This window comes from Poecilia reticulata, chromosome 13 (assembly GCF_904066995.2).
Source record: "Poecilia reticulata chromosome 13, P_reticulata-male-v2, whole genome shotgun sequence".
Classification (NCBI taxonomy): Eukaryota; Metazoa; Chordata; class Actinopteri; order Cyprinodontiformes; family Poeciliidae; genus Poecilia; species Poecilia reticulata.
In genome coordinates this window covers 4,267,231-4,283,154 of record NC_088842.1, presented here as the reverse complement: position 1 = coordinate 4,283,154, position 15,924 = coordinate 4,267,231, and the positions used below count along the sequence as shown (strand labels likewise).

Here is a 15,924-nt window from a genome sequence, read left to right as displayed (position 1 = left end):
GCACAATGCACAAGTCTTGACTTGTGCATTTGCTTTGGTTGTATTTACCCAGAAAGCCCTGCACAAATGCCCACTTCCCGTGTTTGGAGCGGTCTCCAGTCTATTTGATGCTCACCTATGCATTGGAATCGCACCGAAACCCAGGTTTTAGGCAGACCAGTGTTAACTTTTTTTGGTCCACATCAGAGTTCTGTTGCACATTCACACCTAAACGAGTCAGACTTTCTAGTCAAATGAACTGGAGTTCAATAAAACCACACAATAATGGTGTGAATGCACCTTTTGTGACAAGTTTTTTGCTGCCTCCTACAATCTCCTCTGAGGTCAGTTGGGGACACTGTTGGATTTAATGGTATCAAAGTAAAAAAAGATAGTATTTACAATTTGCTTTTGTACAGCAGTATAACTCACACTTGGCACCAGGACAATAATTATAGTAGATTGGTTTTAAATGATTCTCACTTAGCTTAGTCTTATTTGGATATAAGTCCTTTCATGGTAATTTATATCTTGTTAACAAAAACCTGCCGTAAGACAAAGTTTATCAGAGCATCAAATTATTTGAACAAGTCTGGAACTGTGCATTACACACCTGACTTTAGTAGGTTTCAAAAATGACTTCATGTGTCTGCTCTGTCAGCACGACTGGAAATGGAACCCTGTAACCTGAAGTTCACTTTGAGGGGTACCTCAATGATGGTAAATCACTGATAACACTGTCATATTCAAACTTGACCGATACGGCAGCTGTGATTTAATCAGTCGATCTTAATAACGAGGAACAAGAAGTTAATCCATTGTTATGCATTATTTAACGGTAAATTAAGGTCTTTGGGGTTAATTAACTAGTGGGCTCAGGATAACGTTAATAATGCAGCACTAACATAGGGCAAGAAATAAGACACTGGGGAACGCCCCATCTTAACTGCAGCTTTGAGCTCTTGTTCAAGAAGGATAGCAGATTTAGTCTGACAATTATGATTTTTAACATCTTCTTTTACACTTTAAAGAGCTGGAAGCAGCCGGATTTAAAGTAAAGATCATAACTGTAATGGCAATCTGCTATTTACAATATAAATAAAATCTTTATCCGAATGCAGGACAAATCTTCCAGTGGTGATTATTAATGTAACTACACACTTCCATTCCCCATCAGTTTAAGCATAACGTCAATTACTCTTAATGTAAAATTAAAATAAATATATTGGGTTAGGGTTATGTACATGACAGTTTCGAAAATGATCTTCTAAAGTGTAGACAGAGTTTAACCTAGTGGGAAAAAAAAGTACTTTAGTATATTTCAAATACACTTACATTTGTGTAAATATATTTTAAGTATACTAAGTATTAAGTGTACTACCTAGAAATATATACGAAGTATACTAAAAGTATGCTTGTACCGATTTTGACATTATAACTTTAAACATACTTAAATATAATTGTACCAAAAGAAATTTTTAAGTTTTAAGAAATATATTAAATAAAAGTATACTTTAAGTGAACAAAATCTACATTTGCCCAAGTGCAAGTATACATTTGCTCAAGTGTAAATTTAAAATATTTTTAAATATGTTTAAAATATCTTTTAAGGATATTTTTTGTGTATAGTTTAAAATATATGCTCAAAATAGAATTTTTAAAAATTCACTTAACGCTTACTTTAAATTATTAATTTCAGTATGTTTTAAATTACATCTCAGTGTATACTTTAGGCTAATAAAGTATGCCTTTTTAGGTGCCTTAATAATCTTATATGATAGAACAGTGCATAGACATAATATAAGAATAGATGCCTCATGGACCGCTCTCCACTCAGCTTTATGTGTTTAGCAGGCACAATGACGTATCAGCGCATTTAATCAATCATAATACGCTTTTTTGTTACTGGAAACCATATTCAATCATCTATCAAAGCTACATTTATAAACAATTTTATTTTTTAAGTATGTTTTTAATACATAGTTCAGCATATTTAAATATGCTTAGTGGCTATAACAATAGAATAGGAATGGAATATTCTGATATTGATGTATGATGAGCATATTACAAAGCACATAGCCGTTCATAATTTATTTAATAAATTATTTAGTAATATCAAAACATATTTATACACTCCTGATCAAAATCTTAAGACCAGTTAAAAAACTGCAAGAATTTGCATTTTGCACTATTGGATCTTAAGAAGGTTCTAAGTAGAGCTTCACAATGTTAAAAGAAGAAATCAGCGTAAGAGACAAACATGCCAGTGTTTCCAAGAGGCTAGTGGAAACGTTGCTCTCCAAGTGTTGAAGATGGCTTCACGAAGGGCATCCACTGTCTGGAACTGATGTCCATTTTTGTAAACTTCCCTTGCCATCCATCCCTAAATGTTCTCAATTGGGTTTAGATCCGGGGAACATGCAGGATGGTCCAAAAGATTGATGTTTTTCTCTTGGAAGAACTCTTTTGTCAGGCGGGCATTGTGAACTGCAGCAATCATTACCACACAGACGAGGGCCCTCAGTCATGAGGGATGCCCGCTGCAACATCTCCACATAGCCAGCTGCTGTTTGACGCCCCTGCACAACCTGAAGCTCCATTGTTCCATTGAAGAAAAACGCACCCCAGATCATAGTGGCGCCCCCACCACTGTGCCGTTTAGAAAACATCTCAGGTGGGATCTCCTTGTCATGCCAGTAAAGCTGGAAGCCATCAGGACCATCAAAGTTAAATTTTTTCTCGTCAAAGAAGACAACTTTCTTCCACCTTTCAATGTCCCATGTTTGGTGCACCCTTGCAAAGTCCTAACGGGCAATTTTGTGGCGTTGAAGAAGACGTGACCTTTGAAGACATTTTCTGTTTCTGAAGCCCTTCTCTCGCAGATGCCATCTGATGGTTATTAGGCTGCAGTCAGCACCAGTAATGGCCTTAATTTGGGTACAGGATCGTCCCGTATCTTGACGGACAGCCAATCGGATCATGCGGCTCAGAGCTGGTGAAATTTTTTTGGGTCTACCACTTTACTTTTTTGTTCCATAACCCTCAGGATCATTTAAAAAATGGAAAATGACTGTCTTACTGTGTCCAACCTCAGCAGTGATGACACGTTGTGAGAGGCCTTGCTTATGCAGCTCAACAATCCTACCACGTTCAAAGTCAGTGAGCTTTTTTGCTTTTGCCATCAGGAGGTTTTGACAGTGTAAAGACTTGACAGAAAATGACATGGAATCCAGATTTTTGCACAGCTTTGGGCTTTTAAAGATTATGGTCTTAAAGTTTTGATCAGCTGAAAAAAATCATGTTTGAGTGTAAATGCAGTTTTCAGAAAATTCCCTACTCAAAAGTTCTTGTCTCTTGCACTGATTTTTTCCTTTAACATTGTGAAGCTCTACTTAGAACCTTCTTAAGATCCAATAGTGCAAACTGCTAATTCTTGCAATTTTTTGCAAGAATTAGTGTATACACTCCTGATCAAAATCTTAAGACCAGTCAAAAAATTGCAAGAATTAGCAGTTTGCACTATTATTTGTATAGTTATACAAACACAAACACAAATAAAAAAATGATTAATAATGACACAAATAAATAATGATTAATACTGAATAATATATATTATATACATGTTTATATGTATGTCAGCCGACAAGTTCTAGCTTCAGAGTGATTCTGCAGCTGAGACTGAGTCCAAAATCCGATGCGAGATTCATCCATGCTGTGCAGTGAATCCGTCTCTCTTTAAAGATATCTCCTTCTTCTTCCTCACATCGTGTCTTTAGGAAACCTTCAAAACAAAAACGGAAGATTTGGGATGTCTCTTACTTTTGACAGAGTGAAAGAATTTGACAGAGTGAAAGAATTACATATAAATAATAGTCTTTACCACCTGTATAAACTTTGCTGATGAATGTTATAACACGTAATATAAGTTTTATAATACACGTTACATTGTTTCATTTCTAATGTAGGCTCTTGTGTCAGATAATCTAAGTCAATGTTAGAGAATAATTAATTTTTTTAGATTTACAGAATCTCAGTTAGCCTTCATAGCGGGGCTGACACCAAGTATTACACCAAGCACTATAGCTAATATTAGCTGGTATCTTGCCGGTGGACATAAATACAGTAAAGTAATATTCTAATCACAAAGTATACACAATAATATGTCCATCTTACTTGTGAAATGTTGTCTGTGGAGCCCTCACACCAATAGTCCATCGATCAGAACAACAATATCCCTCAGTGCTGAGGCATCTTCTGCTGTTTTGGTTGAGCAAAGTAGGAGGGACGACCGCTCCAAGATGGCCGCCGTATTTCCTGAGCCGGAGCAACCAATGCAGGGTCTACTCTTATATTATATCTATGGAACAGTGGTCCCCAAACTCCGGTCCATGGACCAGCACCGATCCGTGGACCAATTGGTACCAGGCCGTGGTACCAATTTACGGAATGAGGATTTCGACATTTTAAAACAAAGAAATAAATGACATAGTTAACGTTTTCAACTTTCTTCAGCATCTTACAATTAGCATGATTAGCACAACAAGGTCAGCCTTCCTACTATCTGCTGGAAGTCTTACCCTTTTTCTCACTGCTTGAATCAACAGCAGACATGTCTTGAGATATTGCATACTCTTAGCTTTCCTTTTAAATAGATTCTCATATCTCTGAGCGTCTCCTAAATTTAATTTTTACACAACTCAGCATGTTGAAAATAGCCAACCTTACATCTTCCTCCTGCAGTAACAACTTCAACAAAGAAGAAAAAAGCAACTAGAGCGACAAAAAAAAAAATTGGATAAAAAGCCAGAACATCTTCTGCTGAACTCAAGAACCGATTGAGTTAAAAATCTTCTGCTTCCTGTCACCAGCTAGTATTTCTGTCCATATTTAAAATAAACTAAGTAGAAACAGAATAAGCAGCAAGTGGTAACTTGAAACTTTTGTGACACGTGAAAGCAGCACATGTCACTTCCTAAACCAGCACATCCCGGTTTAGGAAGACGGGACAGCGTTGTTGGACAATTTAATCTGACAGTTAAAAGCTGTTGCTCTACAGAAATGCTGCCCTGACATACTTCACACAAAGTTAAAGCTTCTTGCAGCCTCTCCTACATGCAGCATCTGGTAGGAGAAACTCGACAAATGAAGCTAAACCTGCAACCTCTAAATTCTGCCAGGAGAAGGCCTTGTTGTAATTATAAACGGTGAAATTGCTGAAATTAACCTCCCTATTTATGTTGTGTACAACAATTTTAACAAAAATTCTATAAATTATCTTTTATACAGTTATACTTTAAAGCAAGCAGTTATTTAAGCAGATATGCTAGAGGTTAAACATTTCATATAACAACATATAAGTGAGTTTACAATGTCTTAGGTACCTTTATGGTAACAGCATTAGTCAAGTTAACTGAATATTTCTTCTACACAAATCCCAACATTTGAAAACACAAAAGCAGGTGTGCAAGTCAAATCTATGAGGACCAGATGAAAGTAGTGAGACTGTTTAGGTCACAGCAGGTGAAATGTTCATATTTTAAGTGCAATCACTTAATTTCACTGTTTACATGAGATTATAGGTGCTAGAGTCAGTGGTTTTTGACACTAGAAATAAAGAAAAAATGTGCTTAAAGTGTGATGACACAATGTAGATATAAAACAGCTCCCAGTCAAAAACAACCAATCAAACAGGAAAACAACTTAGATTTACAGAAATACTGTTTATCTGCAGTCATATTGCTGTGGCCAAGCTAACTAGCCTTAGCATCCACAGCAGGCTTTGTCGTAGCTCTTTGAGTGGCAGAGAGGAAGGGGAGCGGTGTGAGCAGGATGCACGAGGATGATTAGCCAGGCTAAGACTGGCTCTGATTGGTGATTTCTGATCAGGAGGGAGAGGTGTATTGTAGAATGTGAACTATCTGCCTCAAGTTATACTGTAATGACATAGTTACAGTTATATTTTTTATAGATGTTACCTACCGCAACTTTAATAAACGTTCTTAAAATTGCATGATAAAAAAAAAAAAATACAATGCAATATTTTGTTACTGCAATAAAAGATCCACTCATTTTAAGGCTTTTGAAAAAGGGAGTTAGAATGTGAATGTTACTGTAGAGTCCTGTGTTGATTTTAGAGCTGGAGAATGTAATATTCACATCATAGTCCATTAATATATGTCCCAGGATTGAAATGTTCCAATTTTTAAAGCACACCTCGATCCAGCTCAGGCAGTGGAACCTCCTCACCAGCTCCACGCTGGCACAGGAAGAGGCTGTTGCTTGACACACAATATTGGACAAGACAGAAACATGGAACATTTAGAGGAGGATGGAGATGGTATCGTCACACCAGACTTGCCAGCTGTGATAATGATGTATAATTTAATTGAAGACAGTGCTTCTATCCTCCACAGAACCCAAACTACTCTTCACTTGTAAATGCATTATTCAGGCTAATGGTGACCCTGAAATAGAAAAAAGCTTCTTATCTCTTTAAAGTTTTATTGGAGAGAGCAAAGAGAGGTAAGAAGGTATATGGAGAGAAAGTGAGCTAGAGTGAGGGAAAGAGTCACAGAGAAGTTGAAAGAGCTCACCGAGGTGTAGTTTCATCTACTGCCTCGCTTCGTGAAAGCTTCCTGTGTTTGACCATGACAGCAACAACAGAAATTCCTTCAGACAGAGATGCTGATGTGACTGTGTTATAAACTGCGACTTCCATGGAAATGACTTTCTGCAAAACGAGTGACTTGGAGTAAAGGAAGTTTCATAGATAATCTCACAGGCTAAATTGCTAATGTTTCACTTTAAATTGCCAGATAGAAAAAAAAAAAAAAAAACTTGAGCACCATCACGGCCGTTACAACAGGAACCATCTTGTCTGAGCAAATGAGAGCGAGAAGGACAGATACTCCACACAAGGCAAGCAGCCATGCATGCATTATTACACACAGACCATCTTCATATGTGAGCCAGCAGGTCCTGTGCATCAGCTGAGGCCAAAAAAATTAAATAAAACATTGAATGAGTTTGCAGTCATAAAACAATCAGATATCTATCCATCAAGCTGAGGTTGTCACATTTGATGTTCGGGAATCACCCATTTTAAAAAAACTGTTATTATAAAGTGTCATTTTCTCTGCATTTAGAGGATTCTTCATTAGAAGTCATGTGATGGTAATGTGGCAATTAAACTGTGATGGGAATGAAAAGTGAGCTGATTTGATGGGTGTTTTGGGGGGGAAGAGTGCAGCAACTAGCAATGACACTCAACCCAACAACCTAATCATTGTCGTAGTGTGTAATTTTCAAGTAATTTACATATTTAACTACTTGTTACTACGTCAATTTAAAGAAACTTGGTTAACACTGATCATTTCAATAAAAATCAGTATGATTGTGTCAAAAGCTCCATACACATAGTCTAGATAGAACTTTCTCTCATGGGTAGAAACAAAAAAAAAAACAGCATAATCAGATAGCTAACCAGTCGGCCTTGCTCTGTGCAGTGTAGACTTGAAACTCACAGCATTAATGCAATGAGATCAGCTAAAAAAAATACAATCAGAACAAAATCAGAGGAAGAAAAGACATCGGAGACTATAGTGCTGAATACAGTAGAGGTTTGTTACAGCAACATACCAACGTTTGCTTTGAACAGGGAAAAACAAATCATAAGCTGCCTTAAAAAATATATTCCATTTGAGCTTTTACAAATTTTGTAAAAACTAGAAAATCTGGTGTAATTAATATTATATGCCAAAAAGAACTGTGCTTAACTTTTAAGTGGAAGTAAAGTGAAAATGTTTTTATATTTCTTTACAAATAAAAATCTGAAAAGTGAAAGGTGCATTTGCAGTCAGCTACTGGTATTAATGGGGAAAAAAGTGGATAAAAATTTTACAGCAAAAGCTTGAAATTATGCAAAGTTGCCATCACTATGTAAAACAGTATCTTTATTGTTTGTCCTGGAACATCAATCATTTTTGCCAAATTAGGATTTAAAATTGAATTGAAATTTTATTTTCCTCATCTGATTTGAAAACAAACGCTCTAAATATGTTTACCTACCGTTGACTCGGTCCTGCGATATCTGCATATGTAATCTCACCCACATATTTCAGCTCGTGCTAACTGTATTTATTTAGTGTAGACGCCAATAAGTCGAACACATTTGAGGAAATTATTCTTCTCAACTTGCAGTTTCACAGGGCCTAATGATCTAATTAATGGAACATGGAAACATGGGCGTGTTTCTGATTTTCTGACCCCTGTTGTACTGAGACTTCAGTCTCCTTCTCATAATTACACTTACATGACACTTCCTCTTATACATGACAGTGTCTTACATGTAAACACTGTGTCATGTAAACACTTTGATCAGAAAATGTAAAATAAATAAATAAATAAAATGAATAAAAAATTCTTCACCTACATTTATACAACATGAGGTTCTGAAAACAATGTTCTCAACAGCAAAATCAAACTGAGTCACTAAATGTCAACAACTCCTCAAAGTGTCACAGGAACAAATGGTGAATGATGTTCCCCATGCTCTGTGACAGCCTTAACTGTGTTTTCTGACTCAAGTCAGCTCACAGTAATTGCAAAAGTAATGACACGAGTTTAATTGTTCTGTCTGGCTCTACTGAAATTTCCCCCATCAGTTTGTGTTTTTCTACACAGCAAATCCAGGAGGCCCAGATTAACACTGTCAGATTTGATTTCAACACTTTTAAAGTGTCTATATGGGTCCACACCAGAAAGTGTTAATTTAACTCTTTTTGGAGAGTTAGTACCTTAACTCTTATAAAGTGTCAAATATCAAATCTGCTGGAGTTAATCATTTAACACTTACTAACACTAATTCAGTGTTAGATCTTAATATTAACTCTCACAGAGTACTTCTTTAACTTCTTAAGAGTTATTTGTAATTAATATTAAATAGGTACTTTATTGTTTTGAACTTTTAAAAATTCTTTGGAAATAAATATTTAATAAAGAGGCAATAATTTTCTCAAATGCATTTATTTAAAAATGTGCACCATAATTTCAAAACATATTACAACGTGGAATAATGTGCATGTTTCACATGTCACTTTCATTCACATATTGCTTATTAAAAGGTCTAAGATATCAGCTGTGCAATACAAAATGCAGTATGCTTAATACATTTTTCTTCAATACAATATAATATGCATGAAATTGTTCAAAATACAAGGTGGAAAAAGTAAAGCAAGCAGTTCGTGTAATATGATTCAGTTCCTCTCTGCACTCCACCAGAGAGATGTCCACTCACTAACAGACTGTCTTCAGGTTGTTGGGCTGTTCGTGAAGTTTGCCCGGAGACACTAATATGCTCCTCTACTGCACCAGACAGTCTTCAGTCTCTGAGTAGGACAGCCAGCGTCGGTCTCTAGATCATAACAAACAAAAAACATAACAATGAGGAATGGAACGAAGGAATAAATTTTTACTACAACTCTAACAACAAGCCTCAATTACAGAAATGTAGGGTTTCAGAGATATTAACACTTACATAATCATTTTTGGAGCTTGAATCTTCGAAGAATCCATGGAGGGATCGGAAGGGGAGGCTGACGACTGGCGATTCATCCTCAACCAGACTGGTTCTAATATATACAAAAAGGCAATAAAAGGATTAAAACATGCTGAAAAACGTATATAAGAAGACACAACATCAGGAATAATGCTCTCAATGTGAAAAAGCCTTTTAAATTTTTTCAAAGGAAAAAAATCGATCAGAAAGGATGGTAAATCTGACCAATATGCACGTAAACGTTCAACATCATGAAAAAACATACTCCAGATTATTATGGATCTGTTCAAATTAGCCAATAATTTGACTGAATGTTCACCGGCTCGATTTTTTCCAACACTTATACTCTGCTAACATTCGGCATGCTAAGCTAAATATGCTAACACCGAGCCTTGTGGCGAACTTGACGTCTATCATACAGGTTGAGCTCAACTCAAAATAATAGTTATAAACCATCTCAGAAAAAAATGACTTACCAAGCGCAGTAAATAACTCAGACATGTGGAAAGTAAATAGTCCTGAAATGACTTGGCTTCTGCCGCTTCGCTTTGGTGGGAATCTGTGATTCTGGGGCGGAGTCAGTGAATTAACTCCTTCAGTGTTATAACCGCTGTAGGAGTTCAGAGTTATTGATTCCATTTTGACACCTCTAGATTTGATACGGAAACACTTTGTTTTAACACTGGATTTTAACTACTAATAATATACACCCCAGAGTTACATAAACAGAATGTGACTTTATAAGTGTAAAATTGACTCTGCTTTTGCACAAAGTCTACTAATACCAAAACATTTAACACTTTTGAATTTGCTGTGTATCCTCACAGCTGTTCTCAACTTCCAGCAAGGGTCACTGAAAGAACAGAGGAAACCTGTGTACTTAAAGGAGCAGTATTATGCAAAATCGACTTTTTTGAGCTTTACGTCATGTTATGTCATTTCCTCATCAAAAACATACCTGGAGAGTTGCCTTGATTCTTTCATGCATGTTGGAGAAATCCTAGAGCATGTCTGCAACAGCACCTAAAAAATTTATAAGGGGTGATAAAATAGGAAACTAATAACCTTGTAAAGGCACACCTAAACATAGTTTCCACATTTAGTTTACAGACGGTTTTATTAGGGATGACACTATATGGCACATATATCATATGTATCAGTGTGTGCAATTTTCATAATGCATTATATTTGGAGTGCAATAATTGTTGGCAAATATATTGCATGTGTTATGAACTTACATTCTTCATTCTAATGTAATATTAAGCCAATTATATATTTAGCCTTACAACCCGAGGCTGGCTGGGGTTAAAATTCAACCCATAATTTTAAAACAAAAGAACTTGGTAAAAAAATAAAAACATTCTTAATTAAAACTACTATTTAAAGATAACATTTTATATATAAATATAATAAATTACAACTTATCTTCCTCTTAAGACCAGAGCAAATTACTCAAAGCCTAGATTTTTTAACTCCTGAAAATGTAAAAAAAAATGATGAATTTTCTCCCAAACATACACTTTAGGAGAAAGTGAAATTTGCGAGATTTTTTATGATAAATCTGGCAAATTAGTTTTATCAGATAGTGTTCATATTTATGATCAAAGAAGTAGATTTTACTTATTTTATACCATGTACTCATTTGTGGGCATGAAAAAAATCTATCATCAGGTGAGTGAGCGTGCAGAAGACTCAGTTTGGATAAAATTAATTTACAGAACTTTCAGGAGAAAGAATATGTTTGAAGGGAAATAGATCATTTATAGATGGTTTTCAGACGTCAAAAAGCCGAGGCTTGGACCACAATTCTCTGTCTCTAGAACAGTGGTTCTTAACCTTTTTGAGGTACCGAACCCACCAGTTTCATATACGCATTCACTGAACCCTTCTGTAGTGATAAATACATTATGATTTTTTTAACCCAAATTCAAGACATAGGGGTGACCCAACTAGAGTCGGGTCACTCCATGATCACTAAGTCTTCTTAAAAGGTAAAGTCTCTGAGAACAGTTCTTCAAAATATAGTCATGTTTTCAGCAAAGTTGAGCTGACTGTCCAGGAACGACCCAAGGTATTTAAAATTTGCCACAGTTTCAACAGTTTTGGCCATCGAGAGAAACTGGAACCACTTTAAGGTCTTGTTTAGATTATTTAATTAGCTCTACATTCTTAAGAGACTGAAAAATTTATAATATATAATAAAGACTTGGCGGTATTCTGATTAAGTAATGTAATCATATTAGTTGTGTTACCACCCCCACGGCATAGAGGCAGTAGCAACCCCGAAAAGATGCGACTAAGGAGCAGATTTAGAAGTACACCGAAAGCTACAGAATTTGGTAAAAACTGTGAGCTTTGCTGAAGTAATTAGACAGAAGTTCAAATCCATGCTGAGAGTGGAACTCCTTGCTCTTCTGCAGCACTGATTGGCTAAGCAATGTAACGTGAGCCTCTGCAGCAAGTGATGGCAAAGCGGGGCGCGTCATCACGACTTTACACAAGTGTGTCTTTACCTCCGCGGCAGACGCTCTGCCGAACCCCTGAGACTGACTCATCAAACCCCTGGGGTTCGTTCGAACCCAGGTTAAGAACCACTGCTCTAGAAGAAGCTAATGTAGCCCTAATGAAAGACATGATGCCAACTTGTCCTGCACTCTTCACCTGATGTTTTCTCTGTCACTCCTCCTGGTATTATCCTGTCCCTGTTTTAAAACTCCTCCTCATTGTCTGCTACTTAACAGCAACAATTGTAAACTTTTTAGTACTTTTTCAAAGAATGAGTGAACACATCCATCCATCCATCCATTTTCTTGCACCCTTGTCCGTCAGTGGGGTCGGGAGGGTTGCTGGTGCCTATCTCCAGCTAGCATACCGGGCGAGAGGCGGGGTTCACCCTGGACAGGTCGCCAGTCTGTCGCAGGGCGAATGAGTGAACACAAATATGATATATCAACTTAAGAAAAGCGCAAACAGGAAGTGAATTACTCAGTATTTTTCTTGAGCTGTAAAAAAAAAAATATACAGGCTGTATTTAGATATAACTATTTTTATTGCCAAAGAAAAATGCTTTCTTTTGCAATAATGAAAAGTGAACCTTTTTCCAGTCCGTCAGCATATGCGTGACCAGCCACTAACTTTATTTATTTATTTTCAGTTTTTTAACCCCACTCATTTCTTTCTCCATTCTTTTTGGGATGTTGGCTCCTCCTAATTGCTTTCTTTTGTTTTTCAGGTTTGGACGGGAAGTTTATCTCTCTCCTTAGTAACATTGCAAACTCTCAGGATGACCCACTCTGACATTTCACTGCATACACTGCAGTGCGCGGGCCACAGCGCTTTATACGGTTACTAAAAAATACAAACAGAAACACACATTCCCACCACCGACTGGTTCAGCCCGGAACAGACCAGTTGTTTGGGAAACCAACCAATGGCCGACCTGGCACTAATGACACTGTAACCTTTAGTATTTTAAGCTCCGTACGAAACCAGTTTAGAAGTAGCTTTATCCACAGTGTGTGACATGCAAGAACCCGTGTGACTTCATAAAAATTTTTTTTAAAAATCAACGACCATGCTAGCCAAAGAAACAACAAAATGACGCACAAAACCTGAGTGGCATTAATTAAACTAGTCTAATTTATTACAATTTGTGGAAACACAATTGCTACACCCATCAGATCTTGATTTTGAGACAACTGAATAAAACATGCTGTCAAAAAAACTAAAAATAAAGATCAGTATTAGTTGTTCTCCCAGTAGAGAGGATTCCCACTTGGTGAACCACCTCCAAACAGGCTGATGTAGGCCACCTGCTATGTGGCTGTGGGAGGTTGTTAATTCTTCAGGCTGTAGTTCAAATGCAAAATATATTTATAATGCTATTTAAAAGAAGCAGTGGCATGTTTTGTGTTACTGAGGATGACGAGGAGAAGAAAAAAAAGCTACCATAGGTTTTAGAAACGACTCAAGTCCTCAGACTCTGTGATGACATCAGTGATCAGTTAAATCAGGGGTGTCAAACTCAATTTCACCAAGGGCCACTTCAGCATATTGGCCACCCTCAAAGGGCCACATTGACGGTACAAATCAGGAGTGCCCAGGTGCAGTCCTTCAGACTGCAATGTTTAGATGCATCCCTGCTAAAACACACCCCAGACAAAAGGTTGACTTCTCTCATCAGCAGCAACTCAGTTCTGTAGAGACTTATAATGAGTCAATGATCCAGGTGTGTTAAAGAAGGAAAGCATCTAAAGTTGCAGATGGTAGCTCTGGAAAACTAGACTTGGGCACCCCTAGCATAAATATATGAAAATACAGTGTTAATAATAAATTAAACAACACCTCATATTGTTAAATAACGCTTTGGAGCGTCTGGTTAGGAAGCTCATTCAAAACTTTTGGTTGAAATGGTGCGTTAAATTCAAGTCTCCATTACAGACCGGAGAAAACTAAAGAGAATGCAACGTTGTGTTAATCCATTTGAGGAGCCGGTAATTTATTTTGAGGAAATAAATGACGACGCAGAAGTTAATTAGACTGTAACATGCGTAGTCTGCTGCTCAACCACTGCTGAAGCAGCTACGCCGTTGCGAAGAATTAAAAACCGCTGGAAGTAACTCATCCGGCGGATTTAACAAATGGAGCCTTCTTGGTGTACATTACCCAGGAGCAGTGGCGGAGCTAGACTTTTAAAGTTGGGGGGCCAAGGAGAGGCCAGGACTACCTCTGGGGGGGGGCAAAATTTAAAATGTGTGTGTGCACATCTATATATCTATCTAGTCGATATATATATATATATATATATATATATATATATATATATATATATATATATATATATGACTTAAAAAAATAACCCCTCTGTTTTTAAGCCCCTCTGTCATTTGACAAGTTATAATTAACACCTTTGACTGCACATGGAGACGTGACAGATTTTACGCAAAGAGTTAATCGCAGAGGCAACTAAAATCAATCAATAAAAAAATCCTTTCTGAATATCCTCTCATGGACACTGAACTAAATGCGTCTTTCTCACCGGGAGCTGGCAGTGTGTTGAAGAGTTATGGACAGGACACCTTGGTTAGGAAGCTCATTGCAAATCTTTAGTTGAAACGGCTCCTTTAACTCCAGTCTCCAGTACAGAACACAGAAAACTAAAGAGAATCCAAAATTGTTTTAATCCATTTACAGTCTAAACTAGGGGTGTCCAAACTACGGCCCGTGGGCCAGTTTTTATTGGCCCGCAGCAAATTCTGAAAATATTATTGAATATGGCCCGCACAAGAAGCTTGAGCTCAGCTCTGTTGCACTTCTCAGTTTCAACACTGGATGGAGCCAGCCACATATGGCCCACACAAGAAGCTTGAGCTCAGCTCTGTTGCACTTCTCAGTTTCAACACTAGATGGAGCCAGCCACAGAGACGAAATTAAGAGAAGAAAAACCATTACTCTGAGTCACCAGAAATGGCAGCACAGAAGAAACACAAAATAGCAAGTGAGTGTAGGAGATTTCAAACACGGTGGGAAATGAGTATTTTTTCAAAGAAATCAACGGAAAGTGTGTCTGTTTGATTTGCAGTGAAGATGTTGCTGTGATGAAAGAGTATAATGTCCGTCGGCATTATGAGACCAAACATCAGAGCTACACATCGTACACTGGTGCTGAATGAACACAGAAAGTCAAGCAAATGGCAGCTAGCCTGCAAGCTCAAAAGCAGTTTTTTTTTTCGTGCTAACAAAATACAAGAAAACGCTACAACAGCAAGTTATGAAGTCGGTAAACTTATTGCACAGCACGGCAAACCGTTTTCAGACGGTGATTTCATAATGCAGTGCCTCATCAAAGTCACAGAAATAATGTGCCCAGAAAAAGTGCCTGAATTCAACAATGTGAGCTTATCCAGAAATACAGAGGTGTGGAGAATCGAGGACTTGTCAGCCAACTTGAAACTTCAGCTGAGAGACAAAGCTTGTGCTTTTGATTTTTATTCAATAGCATGCAATGAGAGCACAGATGCCACAGACACCGCGCAACTGTTAATTTTTTTGCGGGGAGTAGATGATCATTTTTGCTGTACTTCTGTACAGCAAAAAGCTGCTTGATATGATGAGCCTAAAAGGCACAACTACGGGAAAGATATTTTTGAAGCAGTATCAGAGGCAGTTGAAAAGATGGGGCTTAAATGGGACAAGCTCTGTGGAGTAACAACGGATGGAGCTCCGGCCATGACGGGCAAGCGCAAAGGAATGGCATCGTTGGTGTGCGCCAAAGAGAGTGGAGGTGAGGCTGTTAGGATGCACTGTATAATCCACCAAGAAGCACTGTGTGCCAAGACTGTCCAGCTGGGTGATGTGATGAATACTGTTATAAAAACTGTCAACATAAT

General features: G+C 37.4%; 1 protein-coding gene and 1 long non-coding RNA gene across 12 annotated transcripts in view; both read right to left on the bottom strand.

Moving 5' to 3' along the window:
• Positions 1 to 15,924, bottom strand: part of robo2 (roundabout, axon guidance receptor, homolog 2 (Drosophila)) — a 525,042-nt gene that overhangs the window by 501,501 nt on the left and 7,617 nt on the right. The window lies entirely within an intron of this gene.
• On the bottom strand, positions 2,981 to 14,231 carry LOC145554692 (uncharacterized). The gene is made up of 2 exons (XR_014090676.1): positions 9,515 to 14,231; positions 2,981 to 9,391 (listed from the first exon to the last, which is right to left on the bottom strand). It is a non-coding gene; the product is annotated as an uncharacterized LOC145554692 (long non-coding RNA).